Source organism: Lemur catta, chromosome 1, assembly GCF_020740605.2.
Source record: "Lemur catta isolate mLemCat1 chromosome 1, mLemCat1.pri, whole genome shotgun sequence".
In the NCBI taxonomy this organism is placed as follows: Eukaryota; Metazoa; Chordata; class Mammalia; order Primates; family Lemuridae; genus Lemur; species Lemur catta.
Window position 1 is genome coordinate 232,153,460 of NC_059128.1, and position 25,778 is coordinate 232,179,237.

At 39.2% G+C, this 25,778-nt stretch overlaps 1 long non-coding RNA gene across 1 annotated transcript in view; it reads right to left on the minus strand.

Annotated features, from left to right (window-relative positions):
- Window positions 1-2,119: 2,119 nt before the first annotated feature.
- LOC123630556 overlaps window positions 2,120-25,778 on the minus strand; it is a 43,623-nt gene continuing 19,964 nt past the window's right edge. The window contains exon 3 of the long non-coding RNA XR_006732702.1: window positions 2,120-2,314. This is a non-coding gene — a long non-coding RNA (uncharacterized LOC123630556). The remainder of the gene's footprint in view (window positions 2,315-25,778) is intronic.

Consider the following 25,778-nt stretch of genomic DNA (forward strand, 5'->3'; position numbering starts at 1 on the left):
TGCCAACAGGGAAAGAAAATAAAGCTATATTTCTTTGTTGGACCCCTATACATTGATGCTGGATGCTTTACTGTAAGTTGTCCCTTTAATCCTTAAAGCATCCCTGTGTGGTAGATTTAGCCATTCCAATTTTACTACCTCACCTTAGACTCTTTTCAGAGAGAAAGAATAAAAGGTAGAAAAAGATGGACGAAGTGAACAAGAGAAGAGTCAACGAATCTTTAGAAGCGTCTTCTTTTCATTTAGGGAGTGTCAAATTCATGTCATTTAAAATAATAATGACACATACTTTTCCTCCTGGACTTTTCCACCTTCAGAGAATGAAGGCCTTAGCATTAAAGAGCAGGACTGACATCCAGGAGTTCCAGACTCTACTTCTGACCTGGACTAAGTCTATCACTATGTCACTTAGTCAGAGGGAGGTGAACATGCAGATCTACCCCTATGGCATTTATAACAAACATAGGGACATCTATCTAAATTACTACTTTGAAATGACAGGAAAAAGAAAATAGCATAATTGTTCTCTCCACCTGCTAGTTCTTATGTTCAAGTTTCTTTCTTTTGTCTTTGAAGCACATTTAGTGCTGAGAAATTCTACCAATTCTCTTCCAGGAAACTAGTGACCCACTTGGGTCAGGAAGCATGAGGCGATCATCTTGGTCAAAGTGAAGAGCCTATTAGTGACCAGCAGTATTGACCCATTTCCCATTCATGCTCCCGTTCCAGCCTTTACCAGATTAGAGGATTTCTTACCATCTATTTCTAATATATAATATGTACTTTACTGCTTTATTTGTGAAGGTTTATTTTTGGGCCTACAAGTCTATATTTGTTTAAAAACTACAGAAAAAATATTTGATGTATCTTCAACTTGGTGCTCTATTTTAGAGAAATATGCAATCAGGTTAGATCCACCCCCAAATAGCCTGGGTTGGCTGCCAGCAACTTGACCCTAGAGTGATCCTTTCTTCTTGGCTTTGGCTGTGGAATGCCTCCTGTTTCTCTCGTGGAGGTCTGTCTTTGAGATGAGGTGGATCAGAAGGAAAAAGGCAGGGTCCAGCAGCAGAGCCCCAGAGAACAAGGAAAAGAAGCCTACAGCTAGCCCAGGCCACAAGCCGTGTCTTTGGAAATGGGCTGAGCACTCCTATTTTAGCTGGAAAGTGCTCTAATCTGTGGCAGGTGTTAGGCCACAGTGGATTACACCATGGATAGAACCCTCTTTTCAGCGTTTGAAACCCAAGTGCAGAAAAGTATCCAAAGAGAAACAAGAATTTCTCACTTATAAGGACCATTTGATTTAAAATTAACTGCTCTCTAAAGAAATTCTGATCACACAGCATGCTATAGAGAGACAATAAATACTTCTAAATCGTGAATTATTAAACTTTTTAAACAGAGAACACATTCACCTTCGGTAGCGTGATGTCATAAGGATACAAATTGTAAACTGGAGTCTCTTGGGTTACATACCTAAGGGCCAAGTAGGCTGCCTGTCTCTGATACTACAACAGTTAAAGACATCCAACACAATTACCACGTAGTAGCATAATTGTTGGTCTACTAGGCTGTCATCACTACTAAACTGCAAGATCTTCATGTTAACCACCCTTGAATCTCTGGTACCTAGCATAGTGCCTGGCACAAAACCTTTCTTAAAATTTTTTTTAATGAATGATGAATGTGAACCTTGGATTTAACCTCTGTTTTTTTCTTCCAGAGGCTCTCCATAAGATAAGGCACTGAAATGAGCAGGGTTTATTAGAATAGGCATACAGTTCTGTTTGAAAACCTGATTATATAGTTTATTCTGCCTATTTATTAAACTTAGAATTATAGTATCTTGGGCTTTAGGGAACTCTTAGATCATCTAGTAATGATATTTTAGTTCAACTCTCTCATTTTAGTATGACAAACTGCAGCCCAGACAAGATAAGTGATCTGCCTGAGGTTCTAGTGCTTATTACTTGGTGGTAGGGCCAGGGCTAGCACACCAGTCCCCTAGTTAGTCTTCTTTCCCCTATGCTGACGCTCTATCTTATTCTCCCAGTTTAAGCCTTTTTCAGACATCAGACCTAAATTTTTGAAAGTAACAATGGTTATTTATTAGGTCATTTTCTTCGGGTAAGTCAAACAATCTGGAATCATAGAATCAGATTTCAGAAGAAGTCTTACAGATCATCAGTCCAACATCCCAACACAGGCAAGGATCTCTTCTACAAATTTCCTCATAAAATGACATTTAGTCATTGTTTGAATTCTTCCAGTAGAAGGATGTCAATAAAATCGCCCCTCTGTATCTGTGGGTCTGCATCTGTGGATTCAACCAACCATGGATGAAAAACATTTGGAAAAACACTGCATCTATACTAAATATGTACAGACCTTTTTCCTTGTCCTTAATTGTTAAGCAACACAGTATAACAACCATTTACATTGTATTAAGTATTACAAGTAATCTATAGATGATTTAAAGTGTATAAGAAGATATTCACAGGTTATATACAAATACTACACCGTTTTATATCAGGGACTTGAGTGTTCGTGGTCCTAGAACTAATCCACAACAGATACCGAGGGATAGAAAATTCTTTTTTTTTTTTTTAATTTCAATGAAATAAGCATTGCTATAAATTTAAATTTTAAAAATTTTAAAATTGCATTACTTTGATGCACTAGTGTTTTTTGTTGAGTTTAAGGTCAGTTAAAAATAGTAGGTCTTTTTTTGAGGGAGGAGAAAAGATTCATGTAGTATTTAATATTCATAAATAAATTTCAGATGGATTAAAATGTATGTGTAAAAATAAAATAATAAATACTAGAGGAAAATATTATATTTGAAATGTCAATTTTATTTGGATACTTGAAAAGATATTCCAAGCATAACCTCCAAAGACATAAGTCACATAGGAAAGACTGCTATATTTTGCTAACTAAAATTTAAAGCTCTAATATGGAAAAATAATAAATAATATTAAAAAGTAAACTGAAAACTGATAAATATGTTTGCAAAATATATGATGGGGTTAACAAACTTAATATTGCAAGAGCACTTGCAAATCAACAAAAATAGACTAATATCAGTAGAACAATGCATAAAGAACATAAACAAGTGAGTCACAGATCAAGAAATAAAATGGCCCACAAATATATGATGAAATATTCAAACAAATTAGATATCAAAGGTGCTGGCAAAATTAAACTGGTAAAAATAAAAATAATAACCAATATCATGTACAGACTAGTTTGAAAACGGTCTGGAAAAACAGGTTTTCTCAGACAGATGGTGGGACTATACATTTGTATTACTTATTTAGGATAATTTGGAAATATATGATAAAAGCTTAAGAAAGCAAAAAACTTTGTTCCCCAAATATCACTTTCCTAATTTATTAATATTCTAAGTGAAATATTAAAGACAGGTACAAAAAGTGTCATCATTTTAATAACAACAATAGGAAAAATAAAGTTCTAGCAATAGGAAATTGTTTGGGTGTTGTGTGACATGTTCAAATGATGTACCATCATTTTTATTCAGTTATAAAACTGATATTGTAGAAATATATTTGCTTCATAGTATAATGAAGTGAACGAGTATGTTATAAAATAGATGACATTTTCATAACTTATATAAATAGTATACCTATGTACTAAAAATCTGGGAATTAACACACCACAAATACATTTCTTATCTCTATATTCAGAAATACTAGTTTTATCACTCAAAATAGATTAGATTATGCTGCAGTAAGAAATAATCCCCAAATTCCAGTGACTTAACGTGACAAAAAATTAATTCTTGATCAGGCTATTTACTGACATAATTTATGAGAGGTCCCCACCTGCTCTTCAGACTCGCGGAGAGACACAGAGAGATGGAGGCTACAGAAGTTTCCATGGCCACTGAGGCAGGAAGAAAGGATGGAGCAACTTACACACACTGAGTGAAACTTCTGGTATTTTGTTGTTCAAAGAAAATCACAAGGCCATATCTCATTTCAGAGGGAGCAAGGAAGTACAATCATACGACAAGCTCAGAAGAACTGCAATGTTTGCAGACAGCCCTAATGACTACCACATTGAAAGTATTTTCTTCTATTTGTTTGTTTGTATGTTTTGATTTTTCTAAATCAACATATATTACACTTGATTAATAAAAATTACTGTTCAGACATATGTCCTTAATCATGAGTTTGTGGAATGTTGGCTATTACATATATTGCCTGATAAAATATTAAATATTTCTCAATCTTGATCTTGATCCTATTAGCCAACATATTTTCCCTCCCAGTTTGGGGCTTTTGGAAATTTTGAAAAATGTCATCTAGATTATTATCAACATGACACCAGGCAGGGTGAGCATTCTGACATGTCAGAGAGACTATTTCTTCCAAAGGACAAAGGAAGTGGATCTACTAAACAATTGCCTTTAATATGGCTGTTCAGTCAACTCTAAACTCAGTCAACTGTGTTTTCATGTAGTCCTCAGTTTACCATCCAGCTTTTAATGATAATAAACTTTGTCAAGAATCTTACTGAAATTGAATTTCTTTTTGGTATTCATCTGATGTAGTGTTTTAAGTTTGGTATAACTTGATCTTTAAAAAACTCCTTTGGGATCAAGTCAAGATTTTCTGGCCTAAATGTTCACAAATTGGCTGTTTAATATTCATTCTAGAATCCTGCTAGTAATCAACAGCAAACTTATTTATCTCTAAATCAGAAGGTCACTTTTCTGTCTCTGGAGTGCAAGCACATTTACAGTTATTTATATTTCTCTCAAACATGTTTCTCTCTCTGGCTGTTCACTGATTGATCTATAAGTTTTTTCTGAATAATCTGGACCTGGAGACTTGAACACACTTAAAGGAGATTTTTTTTCCCCCGATCTCTTGCTCATATTTCTGTTTTTCCCTAGCAATGCTTGTTCAATTCTTTCATTTTAAAGAACTTGCCACTACTAAGAAAAATAGAAATTCCAAACCAAAGTGAATATTTTAGATGTCAATTGCCAGTTGAGGCTACCCATTTCAGAAAGAAGTACTATAAACAAAGGTAATCAAGTGTTGGCTTTTCTGCTATTGCCCTATAGAGGATTTGCAAATATTCATTGAGGGCTCCAGAAACCTCCTGAACAGTAAGGATTTTCCCATGACCTTGGTGCTGAAGTCACAGACCTCAGAACTTCTGCAAGCACAGTTTCTAGAAATAGACATGCAAAGCAAGAATTCTCCAAATTTTGAAGCGCAGAGAGCCTTGGAATTTTAGAAAGTGCCGTCCTTAAATAACAACTGGGGATAGAAGAGGGGAGCGTGGATAGGAACTAAGAAGAAAAACAAAAAACTGGAAGTAAAAATTATATGTGACATAAAGTTAGTGTGTAAGATTAATTCAAACTATGCAGTAACATATAAATTCATATATAGATAATCCTTAAAAAGAATACACTATATATAAAAATATTGCAAAACTTCTTTTCTCTCTGAATAGCCTGAGGAAAAAAATAAAGCTCTATTTGTCACCTCATATGTGCTAAACACTTGTTCAAAATGGTAAGAAAAGTAGAGAGGCTTGGTGCTCTATGGGATTTACTGTTGAGCAGAAAGACAGACAATTCCTAAGCAGGGACAGAAGTGTGATAAGTACTCTGCTGGGAACAGCACTTGGTGCTACAGAGAGAAGCTCTAGCCAGAGTCTCACCTAGTTTAAAGGGGAATAAAGAGGACCAGGGAAGGATCTCTGGCATGAATGATTTTTAAACTTAAGCCAAAAAGATAAGCAAGAATTTGCCAAGCTGAAGAGGAGAGTAGAGAGCACCCCAGACTGAAGGAATAGTAAGAACAAGAACTCAACAAATTGATTGACTATAAAAGCTCAAGCTTGGGCTAAGAAAGTGGCCAACATTTTAGGGGACTCATGGCAGGCACAGAGCATCTCTCCTTTTTCTACTCTCATTTTAAATTTTGTAATGAGGATACTGAACTATGAGGCTAGCTCAAGATTTGACACAGTTTCTGGGAACCTAGTGTCCTTTTCAAGACTGAACATTTAACTCAGATTTGGAGGTTCTGTATATGACTGCAGTCATTTTCAATAGAAACCTGAATGTTGGCTACTGATTGTAAAACTAGTTAATGCCCATTTCCACATTCTATGATTATTTTTAACATTTGGATGCAAATAATGAAGTTTGGCTTCATAGTCTTCTCTTTTACGTCCTGTCGCCGTGTCTTGATCCTGGCCTTGGATCCTGTCCTGTTTCTGAGATACTACATAAATAAACAGAGTTTCTGACAGAGGAAGATAGAACCAAGTTTTTCTCTCCTTGCTCGATAGAATTCAAAACAGACAGATTACACAATGGCTCCTTGATTAAGGTAGTTTTGCTAGAAGTTTAAGCTAGAAGTAATATTGGCTTCGTCTATAGCTGCCCTCTCATACTTTGAAGAGGACCGCATTTCATCTGCACTAAAGAGAGTGTTGAAACCACTTGATAAAATTTTGCAAAATTCTCTGGATTATTTTTTAGATTTAAGAGCCCTTTTCCCCAAACTGTCCTTATTGTGCTTAATGATTTGAGAGTTGAGAGTATGGGGAGAAAGAAGCACATCTACATAGCAGAGACAGAAGAACATTCTTGCTTTTGAGTGGAATCATGTTTGGGAAAACTAATGATCATTTCTACCATCTATGTGAGCCTGACCTTTTTGTGAATATCCACAAAGGAGAGATTCAACTGTGACTCGAAAAAAGTATTTTGAAAGTAGAAGAAAAAAATTCTAGAGGAATAAAGCTCTTGTGATAAAGCCATTATTATTGGGGAGATGCTGATAAAAGCCCCTAAATTAAGTTTGATATTGGTATCAGGGCATAACATGAGTATTCGAAACTTTCCCGGCAATCCTGACTCAGGAGGGCTCTTGATACAGAATTTTATATGGAATTTGGGAGAAAAGGAGAGGGACAGAAAGGGATGAGATATGTGGATTAGAGCTGTAGGAAAGGAGCTTTCTTGTGAGTTTAAAAATAGGTTTGGGGCATAAGGAAAGTAGGTGGAGAGAGACAAGGAGATGTTAAAGAAGTAATCTCCATGGTCAGTAGATCCCCTTCATAGTTCTTCAGAAATAAGTAAAGAAATTATATTTAAAATTTTTTAAAGCAGTTAGATTTTTCTGGATTGTGAAATCACTCTATGACTGGCCCACAATGATGTCAGCTTGAATCATAAAAGCTGAAAAATAACTTCAGAACAAACTCCAAATTTTGATGTTAAGGGAGATAATGCAAAAGGAAAGATTCTACACAAATACCATGGATGATGATCCAGTAATCATCCCATGAATAGATGATGAGCATTCATTCATTGATCAAACACTTAACCACCTACTATATATACAGCTCTGTGCTTGACCCAGGGGGAAAACCAAGATTCAATATGTTGTAGAGGAACAGAAAATGTACTTGTGAAGACACATAAATAATCCTTGGTAAACACCCAATTAATATGCCCACATATGAAAACACCTATTAAGACCTGCTATAAAATCCTGTTTCTCCTTCTGATGCTGTTCATGCATTTGGATCCATCCATCTGGACTTCAAAGCTTCAAGTCCACCATGGTCCATCATAATTTTACCTGAAAAATCTCTAAGACGAGAGTTTCAGGCAATGTGAGTTAGAACTCTGAATGTGCTTTTCTATTAGCATAAAACTCTTCATCATGATTCCTAGATGCTTTCTTGATCTGTTTTCTGCTGCTATAACACAATACCACAGACTGGGTAATTATAAAGAAAGATTTATTTTGGCTCATGGTTTTGCAGGCTGGGAAGTCCAAGACCATGGCACTGGCATGAAGTGAGGGCCTTCTTGATGTGTTATTTTGTGGCAGAAGGGCAAGTGAGCATGTGAGACAGAGAGAAAATTATGCTGAATTCATCCTTTTAACAGGAGCCCACTCATGCGATAACTAACCCACTCTTATAATAATGACTGCATCCTCGTGAACTAATCACCTTTTTAAAAGTCCCACCTCTTAATACTGTTACAATGGCACTTAAATTTCAGCATGAGTTTTGGTTGGGACACTCAAACCACAGCAGATGTTATACATTAGCCTTTTTAATAATGCACGGAATGAAACCAACATCTGAGAACTCATTGTGACAAATATCTGACTTATAAGTGAACTTTTGGCCCACATTTTGTGAGTAGACACATGTCAGGGTCTCTGACTCTGCTCCACCTATAAAATCTGAAGAAGGCGTGAGGTGATAAATAGATAAGCATTGGGCTGCATGATTCACTCTTTCATTGGCCACAACTGATTGTGCTACCTACTCTAAGTATTCCCATATATGGGATGGTCAGAGATCTGTATAGCTAAGGCAAAAAGAGGATCTAGGTCAGATACCTCTAAGAATACACATTTTGGGAACCCAGAAAGTTATAGATAAGTAATCAGTGAAAACTGAAGCAGAATATCATACTAGAGAACAGTGGTTTTCGGAGTGTGGTCCCTGGGCCAGCAGCATCAGCAGCACCTAGGAACCTGTTAGTGCTTCCTCTGACCTACTGGATCAGAGACTCTGAGGGTAGGTCCCAGCAATCCGAGTTTCACATACTCTGTAGGTGATTCTGATGCTGCTAAAATTTTGAGAACAACTATTGTTAAAGTATCCCAAAAGAGCCTACATGAGTGGTCTAATAGACCACATGGAAGCTAAAGGAAGACATTAAGGAACTCTATATGAACAGAGGAAAACTGTAGGTAGAAGAGAATGGATTAGATGACAGAAGAGAACGGGGGAGAAAGTGTGATCTCCATAGATCTGTCAGTTTCAGTTTGTATGTCTACACATCAATTGCCGTGTTTTCCTTAGTGACTCAAAGTTGACCTTGGTTTCTTGGGACCAAATTGGCCTGACTTGAGCCCTAAGCAGTAAGTAGAGATGTTCTGTGCAAGGTTCTAAAGCTGTGGACACTGTAATGAGAACTGAAACACATTTCACGTGAGAGCATGAGTTGCCTCCCAAGTTCGCTAAAACAATGGCTAAGTGCATTGTTCTAGGAAGGGCAGTTATAACCCTGAGGCTGAATTGGACACTTTACATATTTTCTGCAATCCTTAATACAGCCTAATGAGGTGGATCTATAATAGTGTCTATATTAGTTTGCTAGGGCTCCCGTAACAAAGTACCACAAACTGGGTGGCTGAAACAACAGAACTGTATTGTCTCACAGTTCTGGAGGCTGGAAGTCTGAAATCAAGGTATTGGCAAAGTTGGTTTCTTCTGAGGGCTGTGAGAGAAGCATCCATTTCATGCTTCTCTCCTTGGCTTGTAGATAATCACCTTCGTGTTGACATGGTGTTCTCCCCACATGCATGCCCGTGTCCAAATTTCCCCATTTTTAATGACATAATTCATAGTAGATTAGGCACACTCAAATGACCTCATTTTAAATGTGGTTATCTCTGTAAAATCCCTACTTACAAATAAGGTCATATCCTCAGGTCCTGGGGGTTAGGATTTCATATATGCATTTTGGGGGACACAATTCAACCCAGAACAGTGTCCCTATTTTGAAAATGAGGACCCTCAGAAAAGTTATATGACTGTCCCAAGGCAGTAGGTCGATCGTGTGACGAGATGCAAACCCGGAGCTGCCCATGGGATTCTGTTGACCACTATACATATAAAATATATCTGCTGGGGTCTGTTAAGTGGTCTGGATTTGCTAGAAGTCAGTCTATTATTCAGCAAGAAAAAGGGAGTGCAATGACGTTGAATAACATGTAACATCCATACTTGGGTAAAACGTGTTTTACCTCTAAAATTAGTTGGAGGATTTAGCACTCATGAGTTTTGCCCAGTAGAATAATGCCTCACATTTCTTTGAAGAGGAATCAGATAAAATTCAGTTCATGCATTAGGACTGTTAATTATTTTCTATTGTATTAAACAGATGGCATCAGACAAGTTGAGAATATGATGTATGGAGGGTTACCACAAGCTAGTATCTTTTGGAAGAAAGAAATGTGGCACATAGCTGAAGGAAATCACATAAAGATGAACAGAGAATGAAGAGTTGTTTCATAATCTGGAGCTAAAATGCCTTTAGTCTTTCTGTGCTTCTAAATATTCAAATTTGGGAGAGAACTGGTTTAATTTAAGATGCTATACTAAATGCCCGTTTGTTAGAAAACAAGAGCAAAAGAAATACCATAAATTCTGAACCTAAATTTTAGAGCTGGATATTAGCTTCAAGTTATATTCTGTGTATTTTGGACTGTCTTATGAGAAAAAAAAGAAAGAAAAGAAAAGAAAGAAGAGAAAGACTTAATCCTTATTTAGCAAATCATAATGGCATAATGGTTCAATTTCAATAATGGATTCCTATTACTATTGTATAGTGGAGATAGACACCCATCTTATCAGTGAAGAAACTAGTACCCCCTTTTGACATTTTGAGAGAAAAAAAATTGTTTTCCCTGGCCCTTGAGAAGATGCCTGGTGCCCAATTATCTCCTTCTAGAAAAAATCACTTTCTTCATAGAGGACTCATTTTCTTAGAACTTCCTGTGGCAAAGAATGCTGCCTTCTCATCAAAGCCCTTCTGTCTCAGCTTCTTGTGTCCTCTCCTATGACTGGCACTCAGATTACCTTGGGCTTCTCTTTGTATGCTGCTTGGTGGCCTTTATTCCTTTGGCTCCTTAACTGTACACACTTTCCAAATTTTTTGGCTTCATCATAAGCTCCTTAAAGATAAGAATCTATCTTCTATTTCCTTGGCAATACACTTAAATGACTTCAGCCTAAGCATCTTTGGACAGAATGTATTTCTATCTTCTCCACCTGAGGAAGGTTAGAAAGGAGCAAGCATAATCATTACCATTGACCTTAGGACCAACTGCTGAGTCTAAAGGAAATGCACATCATTAAACTACTTGATGACGAAGGGAAGGCAAAGGTTATATGCAACATAAAGGGTGAACTGTAATTTCCTCGTACTCTTATGCAGGCCTAGATTCTTTGGGTTCTAGGTACATGAATCATTATAAATCTCTTCCTTTATATTTTCCAGTTTTCCAGGATAGGGTGCAGTTGATTAGTATTTCAGCAGGGAAAGATTTGCCCTCAGGAAGCTGGACTTTCCAGGACGCTGAAGGGAGATTCCAATTGGATTAATTTGGAGTGTGAGGCATAATTGTAGGAATGTGCACTCAGATAGTAAATTAATATTTGATTTGTAAAGTAGATATCAAAGCCCATAAATCATAAATATGTTGGAAATAGTTTACAGAAATAGAAAGGGAATTTCTCATACTGAAATGTCACCCTATGCACAATCCTAAAGAAAGATATTTTGCTTTTCTATTCCTTTCCTATCTCCTTTCATCTGTTTTAGTCCCACTTAATTGACAAAGAGATTTAGGATGAAACCCAAGGAGAGTTTACATAATAAAGGGGATTCTTTCCCAGTTCGATGTATACTCCAACTCTATAGGTAATTCCCCCCAAATATCCATGTTTAAATAAGACCTAATCTTCAAGAGTGCTTTCCAAATAGCAGTTATCAGGGGTTCTCCTTCTAGTCATTCACAAGCATCAGCGCACGAGCTGGCTGTGCACCATCACACTGTGCTTCAGAATCTCATGCCTTTGGCATTGCTGTGAGGAGCTCGCTATCTCTGAAAAAGAGCTAAATATGTTCCAAAGCTTGCACCAGCAGCTCTGAGACTACTTCAGGGCTAGTTTTATAGCAAAGCAATGAGGCATACTTTAAAAACTTATTTGAGAAATGAGTGCACATTTCCATAAACTCAGAGAAAATTCTGGGCTCTTACTAATTTGGCAATAAGATATAAGTAGGTTCCCAGGTGTGCAATTATAGGAAAATGTAAAAATTTTGCTAATTTATTTATGAGAGAAAAGCATATCTAAAATAATTACTCTCTGGGTCAAATGTCAAGCCAAAATTTTATTATCTCTAGTTTTATAGTTACATTTCTTGATTATTCTACTCTACTTTCCTTTTTATTTAACCTCCAGAATAAACCAGATTCTATGCACATGAATTGGATGACATTTCAAAAATGTACAATTAGAAGAAGTGCTGCCAGGGGCTGCCAAAAATCTGAAATAACTATCATCTCACTATTTCCAGGCACCTTTCTAAATATCCTTTCTGCTAGCAGAGTGCTTTGGCCAAACCAAATTCAGCACCACAAGTGTAGCACACACACTCTGCATCCTCCCACTCTTACTTCTCCTTTTTATTATTTATTTATTTAGAAAAAGGATCTTGGTCTGTCACCCAGGCTGGAGTGCAGTGGTGCGATAGCTCACTGAAGCCTCCAACTCTTGGGCTCAAGCGATTCTCCTGCCTCAGCCTCCCAAGTAGCTGGGACTACAGGCACATACCACCATACCCAGCTAATTTTTAAAAAAAATTTTTTTGTAGAGACAGGGTCTTGCTATATTGCCCAGCCTGGTCTTATACTCCTGGCCTCAAGCAATCCTCCACCTCAGCCTCCCAAAGTGCTGGGATTATAGGCATGAGTCATTGTATCCAGCTCCACTCTTCTTAACTCACTAGTCTTTCTAAAATATAATCTGCATGCCCTTCCATGGTTACTCACTGCTTAATCTATAGGGAAAATCATCTCAACTGAATAGATTAGAGCTGGGTTCTTGAGGTTTGTTTTCTAAGGGTGTGGACCAACCACGCATCTACCAAAATGATAGACTAAGTCATCTCTCTTTGATCTCTCTGCTCCTCGGTTGCATCTATGAATGATGATGATGATGATGATGATGATAATGACGATGAAAATAATAGTATCTACTTATAGGGTGTTGACAGGATGATATGAGATATCCATAAAGCCACCAGTGCAGTGCTTTGCAATCAAGTCAGTGCTCAATAATTGTTAGATTGATAGCTATGATTAATATCATTATTATTAGGAATTCTTATGATAAAGCCCTCATATTTTCTTTCTGTCACATGTAACACTGTTAAATATAAATCTTAATTTGGTTCTTTTGTTTCTCCAATTAATTCCCTATGGCACATCCCTCCCATGAGATGCAGGGGAATCTGATCCACCAAGAGCATTCTCACATTTCCCGGCCATTGTGTTTGGTTTCTCAGCAGCACAGAGGGATGCTGAACTGGGGAACGAAACCACACCCGAGCTGTGGAGCTGATAAAAGGGCTGGATTATGAAAATATTTCTCTTAGTGCTAGGTTTGGCAAAACCTTCTGTTTAAATTAAAAACATCACAACTTTTGGGCCTGGTAAATTGAGAGTGTTCTTTGAAATCAAAAGAAGTTAGCATGACAGAGAATGTGCCACATTGAGGATGCACACGTGACCAAAATTATTTCAAGTCAATTTTATTTCAGCATTATTTAAAAAGATGAAAACAAACAAACAAACAAAAACCCCATAAAACCACCCCAACCCTGGTGGTACCCTTTCCCAGGACGTGCATGTCTTACATTTCTAGTTCTGGCACATCTTCAGTCAGTGCATCCAAAGCCAGATGTGCCAAGCCGCTTGGTGCTCGCATCCCCAGCATTTTGCTCTCTGAATTCCCTCAGTTTCCAGGACATAGAGTGCACATACGCACCAGGACTTATGATCAATTTTTTTTCTTTCTGATTTTATTAATTTCCTAAACTACTAAACCCTCCCTGAAGGGTCACTAGTTGGAGGGTAATTCTAAAGAGCAAGTTTGGAAAAACGCCTGCCTTGAAATGCTTTCCTTTCTTGCAGCACATCCACCACCCGCATGCTTTGCACAGCCTTACCTGACAGACCTCCTTACCTAGAGCTCCCCAGAGTACTCAGGCAGAGTGGGGTGGGGGACAAGGTCTCAATAACGAAGGAGCTCTCTGTGGCACTGGCTCTCTTTTCCCTGTAGTCAGTCTCTAAGAATCTGGAACAGCAAAATGCACAGGATTGCATCCCATAATGCCACAGACAGGTGTTTGTAGATCTTGGCTCAATGAGAGTATGCCTTAGTATTGAATATATGTAAACTGAGTGCTATTTGCAAATTTCTCTCTAATTGGGCCAGTTTGGCTCCTTTCTGTACCTGCTGTCAGTGTAGCTTTTCCGTTGCGGGGTGGGAAGAGAGTGCCTAAACAAATTTCAAACTCAGAGGTGATAGGGTAGCATTTGAGAAAAAAACTACTGTTTTAAGATATTAAGAATAAAGATAGCAGTCCAACCAGACCTGGACTCATATTAAACCTGTGTCATAAATCTCAATAGTTTAGTGAGAATCAGCATAAAGTCTTTGCTCGCTCAATTCCTGATGAGTAAAGCAGCTATATTATTCATTTAATCACCAAAAGTTTATTAAGCACCTACTCAGTGCAGGCACTTTGCAAGGCAAGGGGTATATAAAGACAGAAAAATGCTAAGCTTTTGTCTTTGCCTGAAAAAGAAATTCAGATAAACAGATCTTGATAACCCAACGGCATGGGTGTATGTGAAGTGCTGGAGAGAATACAAGGTTGTGGAAACACACTTTGCCAAAGATATCAAGGGTCAGGGAAGACTCTATCTAAAATCTCTCTAAAGCTGGTGTGACATTGCATGTGGCTGTTTGAACTTTAAACAAAAAAGAAAATAAATCTAGTGTGACAAATCACTTATTTTCTTGGTCCTCAAGGGACCCCCAAGTTCAAGTTGGGATCCATATTCACATGAACCTTGGCTGTCCCCACATACATTTGGGTGTTGCAATGGCCCTCATACTTCAATGTGCATTGAAAGTACCTGGGAAACTTGTTATAAATGAGATTCATGAGCACCTACTCCAAGAACTTCTGATTATGTTGGTTTGGAGCAGAGCCTGGGAAACCTTGTTAATGTTTATGAACAAGCTTTTCAGGTGATGCTGCTAAAAGTGATTCTCAGACTGCACTTTCAGTAATGCTGCTACAGCATTGAAATTCTTGCTTGTCTCTTTCAGTAAGGACTGGTCTCAGACTTTTACAAGTTCAATCCTTAGAGCATTAAAATAGTTAACCTACCTATTTACTGAGGTCATTTGCTTCTGTGCTTAACCCCAGGGAAGTTATGCTGGGAATCAGAAGTGTCTAATTTGCACATGAGTGGGAGTGGACAGTCAAGGAGTTCTTGGCCTCAAACAAGAATTCTCACCTTTCTATGGAGAAAACCCAAACTGCATTCCTCATTAACTCCAGCCCTCCTCATGGGTGCAGGCTTGTGGGGCCTATGAAGCAAGTATGCAGGGAGAGGCTCAGGGAGGTGTTTCCATTATGAAATGCTGTCTTTTTCTGAGGCCAGTGGACACCCAGGCAAACAGATAAGCTCTCAGGGTATAGACCCTTTAATAAAGAAAGCAACCCAAGATGTTCTCTTGTGGGAACTCTTACCTGTGAATTAGAACCAAGAAAATTGTTAATGCAAACCCAGAAAGAGACTTTAGACTTGGCTGGGTCCTTGGTACAAACTTCTCTACAAAAAAAGTGTCATTCCCAGTGTCTAGCAAGGCAGGGCTAATCTAGACATTTCTGAGTGCAGAGACCAGACAGCAGACAGAGCTTTAAAAACCAGCTTTGTGGTTAACCCAAACAGAAACCTGTAGCCTTAGTCATTCATATGGCTGCTCTCTTTCATCAATTTACCCTTCTTCCTCGTTCTTTCTTCTTTTTACTCCTTCCCTTCTCCCCAACCCCACTTAAAAAAATCTTTCACTAATTATAAAAAATATGAATATAATTTATTTTTAAAATAAATCAGAAATATAAAATTAAATCCTTTTGTAAATACAACTTGTAGAAATTTTCCAATACTGCATTGGAAACGACTTTCCTGTGAATAGGATTTCCTTTGGAATAATAACAAGAAAAAGATCATTGATTTTGAGCCATTTTAAGTATTTTATTTGTTCTCAACAATGCAAATGGGTGGAAGTTCATAGTTCAGGTAAGAGAAGTAATAAATTCTCATAAAGATTGCAGCATGCCATTTCAGTAGAGCATTTATATTTTGGGGGGTGGTGGTGGAGAGTATTCAAATTCAAAGGTTCATTTGTCAGTATACAAAAAATTTTAAAAACCTAACAAGAAAAATTTGAACTTTATAAAAACGATTTAATCATTATGTTTGAAGTAGGTGACACTAAAATAGGCATGTCAGGGATGACTCTTTTTGAATTAGAAGGTGCCTTGCAAAAAAAAAAATCTGCTTTTTGTTATTGGCTAAATTTTGTCCCCCTAAAAGATGTTGAAGTCCTAACCCTCAGTACCTATGAATGTAACTTTATTTGGGAAAAGGGTCTTTGCAGATGATGAGATTAAAATGAGGTCATGAGGGCAGACCCTAATCCAATATAATGAGTGTCCTTATAAGGAGGAAAAATTTGGACCCAGAGACATAGATGCACACGGGGAGAATGCCATGTCAGGATGAAGGCAGTGATGGGATGATGCATCTACAAGCCAAGGGAAGCCGAAATATACCAGCAAACCACCAGAAGCCACGGAGAGAGGCATGGGACAGAATCTTCCAAACAGCCCTCAGCTGTAACCAACACTGCAGACATCTTAATCTTGAAATTCTAGCCCCCAAAACTGAGACAATAAAATAAATATCTTTTGTGTAAGCCACCCAGTTTGTGGTGCTTTGTTATGGCAGCCCTGGGAAACAAATACATGTATCTAGGTGTAGCATCTTCTTCCTCAAATCTTGTGATTGCTGAGATGCTGGTCATTTCATCTAAGTGGGGTGAGATGCACCATAACTCCCATCAAAGAAAAGGGCAGCTGCACAATTGAGCTCTGAGAGCCTGGGGAGAACGTGCTGGGCGCCATGAGGCTGTCGGTCCGGTGACACGTCTTTCCTCACGCACTAGCACCTTGCTGCACCACCCTGGCTGCTTAGCTCCAGCTCACCAGCTTTGTACCAATCCCTGTTTGTTCTGGGGTCACTCTTCTCTGTAGGTGACCAGATCTCTGGGACTAGCCCTCTGGGACTAGGATTTTTATCTTTGCCTCCCTTTGCTCATCTTCGAGAGGAGTCTTATAGCATATCCTGGCAAGATCTTGGGTTGAGATTTCTACTCTTGGTTCCAGTTCTATCTCTGTGACGCAGGACCTATGTACTATTGGAGAAGTCATTTCACGTCTCTGAAGAAGTTTTTCCATTCCTGAAATAGGTGCAGTGATAACAGTTCTCTCACAGTATTCCTGTAATAATATAAGTGAAAGTACTTTGTACACTACAAAGCATTTTCCCAAATGCGTTTCTATGGTCTCATAACCTGCTCTATGTGTGTGTGTGTGTGTGCTAACTTGGACAAGAGAATTGTTTCTGGGGAAAAAATAGCATGAAAATAACAGATTCTCAGAGGACAGCCACATAACATTTGCATTAAAAACAGTAACAAGTAAATCAAATGTGAAAGTAAATTTGCAAAGTCTTACTAATTGGTAATCTCTAAGGAAAGGGATACACACACACACACACACACACACACCAGGAAAATTGGGGAAAAAAAATAATGAGCTTTTCTGTAAAGATCTAACTACTTGCTTAGGGATAATAAATGTTTCCCCAGGCAGAGCTTTTACATCCCAAGGGATCCTGGTATCTGGAAAAATACACTGATGATGTAATGAGAACCCTTCCCAGAGGAAGCACCTTCTACCGAGGGAAACGTGGGCCTGGACGCAACCAATGGCTTTCAGCTGTGTGACTCTGGCCTGTCTTTCTCATTACCTCAGTTTTCCACTAATGAATTAGAGATCCTGAACTTTCTCTAAAATACTTTACAGGAATACTGGAAAGCAAAGTACATTTTGTAAAATTATATTAGAAGCTAAAAAGTAAAGCAACTAAAATTCAATAGTAGATTCAGTGGGTTAATTTATCCATACCGTCTAAACAGCTAAGATACTTGTGGTGATCACTACACAGATACATCCAACCCAGCAGGGTTCTTAATCTCTGTCCATCTAAACCATATGTGTTTCATCAATTTGCATCCATCTGCCCAAATACTTAATAGAGTGGCTAAAGATCACACAGCTTAGAGATGGAACAAAACACAGACAGGAAAACTTTCTAAAGCTGCTGGTTGTAGACAATATTGCACATACAGAGAGCTAAGAATGTAGATACATTTTTTTTACAAGTGCAGTTTTTGACCTGGGAAACCTTGGAGATGAGGAATTCTAATTCTCTAACATTCCTCTGCCCTGAGGTTGAACATTCTTAAACAAGCTATCAGCATTTTCCTCTGTTATTTAGGTATATGCTCTGTTATTTAGGAAGAGATTGATGAAACTCCAACACACACTTGATCTGAGCTACAAAGTGTTCAGATTAGGGAAAGACAGATGATGAATAGTTGGTTGGCAGGGGTTTGTGAGATAAAAGAGTCTGTCTTTATAATCTCTGGGATGGTGGCATATGGGGACAGGACGGTGTCTGACGCAGCTGCCGAGCAAGGATTTGGACCCAAGTGAGAATGTTTATTTGGGCTTTGGGCTCCCTCCCAGACCATTATTACCTAATAATTTGGACTGGCTTTCCCATCTGCCTCATAGTCCTAGTGCTTGGTAAGGGAACTTGGAGGAGACAAATTCTTCTCTTTTTCATGGGCCAAGCCTCATCCAAATACATAGGGTTTCACATGGCAAGATTGAGGTCACTTACATATTAAGCACAACTCAAGCCCACAGGATAATTGATGAGTATTGCTCTTAGATCATAAATAAAAGTCCTGTTAAATGTGGCTCTTTACTAACAATTTCCATCTGGCAACACTCAAAGCCACGTGTCTGAACACAGGTCAGAGGTGAGAGGGAGGCAGCAGTTCACTAAAAGCATTGTTTTCCTTGGCCTACAATTAAAGACTCAAGAAATTGCTCACAGGCAGCCAGAGGGCTCCTTGGGCACTTGTGAATCTCTTCCCCAGGCAAAGATGAGAGTGGGAGTGGGTTCAACGCTATGCTGAAGCATTCCAGACATGAATCCAAGCATTGTCTCTGAGGACCTCTGACGTAGGCCCAGCTAGACAATGCAGGAGAAGCTGGCAAGGCGGAGCAAGCTCTAAGACCATGGGTGGATTTGGGTGATGAGATTGCATCGGAAGACATTTAAATCCTGGGCAGTCACATGGGCCTTTATTCTGCATGGTCCATTAACATCGCCATGGCAGTGACTCGAATATTTGTGGCAGGATCAGAAAGTGTGAGTGAGGACTGACCGGCCAGCTGATGGGTACACATACAGCTCTCCAGAGCTCCCCTAAACTCCCCGAATTCTTGTAGCAGATCATTTCTGTTGTTGTCATTCAGGGGTTGGGGCTTGGTCTGCAGATAGAAAAGAGGTCCTTCAAGGCCATGGTTCTAGCACTACGGCTCTCACCAGTTGTCTTCTTATATTTTTCTCCTCTACAAACCCATTATAACACTAGTCTGCTGTTTACAGAGAATAATATCCTGACTTAAATCTGAAAAACATTTGTTACAACCTATCTATAGGTAACCCAGCCATTGATTTCAGGTTGACTCAACAGGATTTTTTGTTTAAATTCTTTAGTCCTCCTCTGTATATACCACCATTTGCTAATTCAGGTTCATGAAGAAATTCTATTTTCTTCCTATAATCCAGTTTCTGTCAAAGTCACCTAAAACTAAATTAGGTAGTTTGCCTGAATATTATTTGGGCTAGTAACAAAAATAGCTTCCCTGGACTTTTCTAATACGGGAAAGTGCTCCCATTTGCTGCTATCTATTCTTGCCTTTTCTTGATTTTCTTCTGGACAATCCCAGTCAGGTTCAATTATCTCTCTTTCTGATTCTCTTTTTCCAAATTTATCTTCTGAATCTCAACCTTTATCACATCCCACTAGCTCTTACCAATTTTTACCTGCTTCTCTTATACAACTAAATTCATTTTTCCAGCCTCCTGATTGGGTTGCATATGAATCAGGTTGTACGTTAGGCTTGATTTATAAGGTCATTATAAAATGTAACGTCTCTGTAGACAGATATTTTTCAAAAATCATGATATTTCAGGGAATAACATCTACAACAAATCATATTTCCCACTGCCAGTAAAGCCAATGGACCTCTGACAATGGCTAAGGATATAATTGTTGGGAATGGGATCAATGATAATTATAAGTACCATTTGTTGAGCTTTCCCTATGTGCCAGGCATAGTTTTAACCACTTACATGAATTATTTCATTTAATTTTTCAACTAAATGTAGAAGTCATGATTATTATTCTCACTTTCAGATAATGAAAATACATTTTTTTCTTTGTGCTTCCCAAAGCTAGAAAGTAGTGGAGTGACTTGAACCCTGGATTGCAGGAATTTTTAAAAACTTTCTGCTTATGGTGAAAATGCCTGTTTTCAATTCAGAGTTATAGCGCCTGATATTTGATTTGCTGATTTGGTGCCAACAGTCTACAAGAGGCATACTTAGTGGTATGTGGAAGAAAGACAGATGTTTACAGATGTCTTTTCACTGACAGGAGGTTCAAGTGAGGAGATTTGTGTGGAGTCAAAGCTGCACACGGCTTCCCTCTACTTGTCTGCACCCAAATTCTTCTGTGCAGCAAGTCTCGGAGAAAAGAACACTTTTATAGACTTGGGAAAAGCCCCACACTGCCCTCTCTCTGACCAGAGTAGCTGGACAAAGGAGCTCTGAGGTCAGATGCCATAGTGAGGTGATCTTCCTAATTGATACAATACACATGAAGAGATTCCTTTGCTTTAATAGTTGTTTTGAATTGTTAACTCTTAAAAGATATCTGTGCCCCTGCAGTCCCTAATACCTAATGAGAGTCTAGTAAAGGTTTATCAAATAAATGAATGACTCATTTTAATTTTTCTCTCTTCAGAAAAATAATGCATTTGTCCCGGCTAGAACATTCCACATTTGGCAAGCACTTTCAAAACAGGTATTAAATTGGAGTCTTCAGAGGGTCTGCAAACCCTCTGAAACTACCTGCAAAACTTTTGTATGTACATGTGAGAATTTTGGCAAGTGTCCTTAGCTTTCATCAGCTTCTTAAGGAGGTTCTTGAACCAAATTATTTAGGAATCACTGTCTCATGGTATACAAAGCAGTTACACTTCATTGTGTTGTTTGACCCATATAATGATGCTATGAGAAAGACATTATAATAACTCTTAATTTATGGAAGTAGACAATGTGAAACTGAGAAAGATGATGCAGATTGTAAATAAAAAATCCTGGTGTTCTGACTCCAGACTTCTGTTCTTCCCATCTGCAGTAGGTGTGTATGCATGTGAGTGTGTGTGCGTGTGTGTGGAGGAAGAAATGCCCACAATGAAATGATAAAGTAAATTCCACATTACTGATTAGAGGTTGGCTTTTTTCACGCCTGAACATCCACAGAATGGGACCATTTCTTCCCACTCACCTCTCAGCTTCCATTCTTAGGGAGCTGCTGGATAGAAGCTAGTTCAGGTCTTTACTTCAAGCCATGATGCTTCCACAGCAGAGGAGTCTAAGAATCAGGTAGAGAGGATCATCACCATTTGCTTTTGAGCCTTAGCTTCTATATGAGTGCAATGGAGTTAAAAATCCCCCTTGCTCTGACCAGAATGCATTTCTCTCTCCTTTGTAAGGCAGCTAAAAACCTAAGTGTTTTCTGCATCAATCACCTGTCTTATAAGCTTAGCACATCCTGACATCTGAGATTCATTTTCTCATTTGAAAACTAAGTGCCTCAGGACAAAATATTTAGTGAATGGCTTTTAGCTCTAAAGTGCTCTTCCTATGACACTATCCTGTAAGAAGCCAGTGAGGTGGAGGGAAGGGAAAGTATAAAAGCAAAAAGAACAGCCACTTGGTTGGCGTTCCTGGAGTCATTACTTTCCAGCATCTCCTTGCATTGGTGTTGAGTTCATCCATCTTTTTCTCACCACACCTTGAGTGCTGACATTCGTACCTTCTACTGCCTCTTCAGGAAATGCATTAGTCAGAACTAAGGAGCTTCAAACACAGGCACTGTGAGGTGAGCCAAGGGGTAAGGGTGCGTCAGGTCTTCCAGTTAAGAATGAGAAGCTAAACTTCAACACTCCTTAAAGCCAAGCCTCAGACTTTTTTTCTCTGCTGACAAAAGGCAAATTGGAACTGCACTGGCACGTTCCCCCAGGGCACTGGAGAGGGTGGGCCTGATGACCTGTGTAGGTCCTTCAACTCTCAGAATCTGTGATTGTGCATTTCCTCATCATGATATCACTGGGGGATTAGCATGTTCTCACTCAGCAAGTATCAATTAATTCTTGGAAGAGAGAGTCTGACTCATCAGAAAGATGGGAGGTTAGGGTCCAAGTCAGAGCAATTGGACCTTGTTTCCTGTGCTTTGAGATCAGAGCTCTTCTGTTGCACAACTCCAGGGGGCACCCATCCTATTGTGTCCTCTGTTAAAGGCACCCCTTGGAGCCCGGCTTTGATACAATATGATGGAAACAGTGCCCTCTGGAACTGAGTGATGCTGCTGCCCTGCCTGTGATACCTCAAGCACCTTCATTTCATCACACAAAATTCCATGTCCTCTGTAAATTGAAATGTGACAGTCAGTGAGGTACTTTCATCATAGTGCCCTTATGAAGCCAAACCTCATATCAGCATCAGCATGCAAATTCTGGGACAAGAATATGATTGATAAAGAAGGCTAGTTTAGGGGTAGGGATGACGGACAATTTATAAATCTAACAACAAAACAAGTTTAACATAAGAGGCAGAAAAATATACTGTGCACTCTGTCTTTAAAAAATATTTTTTTGGTAAGAATTTCAGATGTTGGATTATCTAAGTCGTATCAAGTAGGGTGGCTGTAAGTTCTTTCAGGTTTCTTTGTTCATGTGACCAGTTTGCCACATAATAACTACCATTCTTGGGCTGCTGACCACAGTCAAGTGCTTCCCAAACATTACTTCATTAGCTCCTCCCTGCATCCCTGTGAGGTAGGTGTTGTTATCACCATTTTATAAACAAAAAACTTGATTTCAAAGAGGTTTAAAACCTGCCCAAGGTCACACAACTTAAATAGCCGTGTCAGATGCCAAACTCTGTTGTGCCATCACCAGAACAACAAATTGTTTCCTTTCTATTTTGGCATTATATTTTCTTGAGCAAATATAGCCATAACTGCTTGTCTTAGTCTGTTTGGGCTGCTGTAACAAAATACCATAGACTGGGTAGTTTGTAAACAACAGAAATTTATTTTTTCAGAGTTCTGGAGGCTGGAAAGTCTACGATCAAGGCACTGGCAGATTTAGTGTCTGGTGAGGGCCTGTTCCCTGGTTCAGAGACGGCACCTCCTTGCAGTGTCCTCGCATGGTGGAGAGGGTTGGCTGGCTCGCTGGGGTCTCTTCTATAAGGGCACTAGTCCTAATCATGAAGGCTTTGCCCTCATGACCTAATCATCTCCTAATACCGTCACCTTGTGGGTTAGGATTTCAGCACATGAATTTGGGGGGGCTACAAACATTCAGACCATAGCACTGCTCCTTTACTTGCAGCAGGGCAGTAGCTGTAGTAGAGGTAGTAGTAGTAACAGCAACACATGTGGAGCTTACTAGGTGTCAGGAACTGCCCTAAACACTTAATAATTCATTAAATAACCAACCTACTGCTTGTAAAATCTCACGGTGTGCGGCTGATGATGAGCCCCATTTGCAGATAGGGAAGCTAAGATGTGAAAAAGTTGAGAAATTTGCTCAAGGTCACCCAGTTAGAAAGTAGCAGAGCTGGGAATCAAAGTCAACCAACTAGGCCCTTTGGCAGAACAGTGCATCTCACTATCATGCTGGAGTAGCTTGTCATAGAACACCCAGGGAAGCCCACTGCGCTGCTTAGACTGGCCCAAGACCGCATACATAGAGTGTGTGAAGAGCTGGCTCTCCAGGAGAGAAGAATGCTAGTGAGTCAATGAATCAAATCTCTGAAGTCCTTATTCCACTGCCCAATTGCCTAACACATTCAATTTTCGACAGGATCGTAAAGCTAAGGGCAGCTGTAGCTTCCTGCCTTTTCTGGGGGCTGCCTGTGGACGTGCTGGAGACGAGAACCTTCTTGAGGATGCATGAGAAGAGGACGGACACACAGAACTGTACACCCTGCATCAAACGGGCAGCTAGTTTTAATGTTTCCATTTCTCTTCTCACTTCTTGGTCATTGCTCTCCTTTTTAAAAAAGTAAAATTAATTCTTTGCTTCGGAATTCTTAGGAACCAGAGGGTTTTGAATCTGTAACCTTTATGAATCTGCTGAGAGCGCTGGGAAATGAGGCTACTTTTTTGCTCATGAAGTCATATTTTAACCCAAACCAAAAAAAAAAAAAAAAAAGATTATTTGAGAGTCTGTGGGGATTGGAGCTGGGTATTGTGTTACAGAAATTTTCCATTTCAGACACAAACTACATAGAGCAGTACGTGGGCCAAAAAAAGGCTGAGGGAGACTCCAGGAGGGCTTGAAGAAATAATACCTTCTCCTTTAATCCTGAGGAGTGTGGCCAGGTTCTTGGGAAGGCTATCCAGGAGGCCTGGAGCAGATCAAGTTTAGAGGCCTGGGATTGGAATGATGATAATAGTGGCATCACAGGGCATAACTTCAGAGAGCTCCCTAGGATGTCCTTGGGCACGGTACTTAACCCCTCAGTGCCTCAGTTTCTAATATCCAAAAATGGAATAAACACCTCAAAATTTGACAGTAGTAAAAATGTTACATGTATTGGCTATATAATATGGTAATGCTAGTTATATAATTATTAAACAATACTTTAGTTAGCCTTTATGGAGGCCTTAGTATGCATAAGCCACTGTGCTAAAGCTTTTCTAAACATTATCTCATTTAATCCTCACAACAGCCCAGTGAGATCAATTGTATTATATTTACAATTTTATAGTGAGGACACTGCAGTTTAGAAAAGTAAATGACCTGAATTGAACAAGTTCATCACCTTAGGTGGTCGACTTGGATCTCAAATCTAAGTCTAATGCGTTACCAAAACCCATGCAATGGACTGACAGCCTAAGGACAGGCCAGCCTTGGCCCACACTGGTCTGGGCCTCCGCTGAATCTGGTGGATGGGATGGGGAGGAGGAGGAGCGGTGGGCAGAGCTTCCATGTTGGATAAATTATGTTCCTCTGACACCCCTCATCCTGACGTTTAGGAGGACCCTTTTCAGGTTAACACAGAGGTACCTATTTTTAAGAGATGTTGGGCTGATTTTCCAGGTAGTTAAATTAATCTTGGTCTCTCTGGCTTAATTCTGAAACTGATATTGCCTAAAGCAGTAGTTCTTTTACTATGGTATCCCAGACCAGCATCACCTGGGAACTTCTTAGAAATGCAAATTCTCTGGTCCCACCCAGATCTACTGAATTGGAAATTCTGGGCTTGGGGCCTAATAATCCGAGTTTTAACAAGCCTTGAGGTGATTCTGATGGAGCTAAAGTTCAAGACTCACTGGCCTCTGGGGTAGACAAAGGAGAGAGTTAAATCAGGACTAGAGACCTCACTCTGATTCTTAACAGCTGCTAGTGACTCATTCTCCCTAGTCATTCCCTTCTGAGTTTCTGTCCTTTTTAGGATGAAGGATTTGCTCGATCCCATCTTGTGCGATACATTTCATCAACAGTGTCAGTTCTTTTCTGAACTGAGGGTGTGCATGAGGAGACTCTGGGCTTTATACACTCCCATGTGTATCCACAGGCCACCTCTGTTTTTGGAACC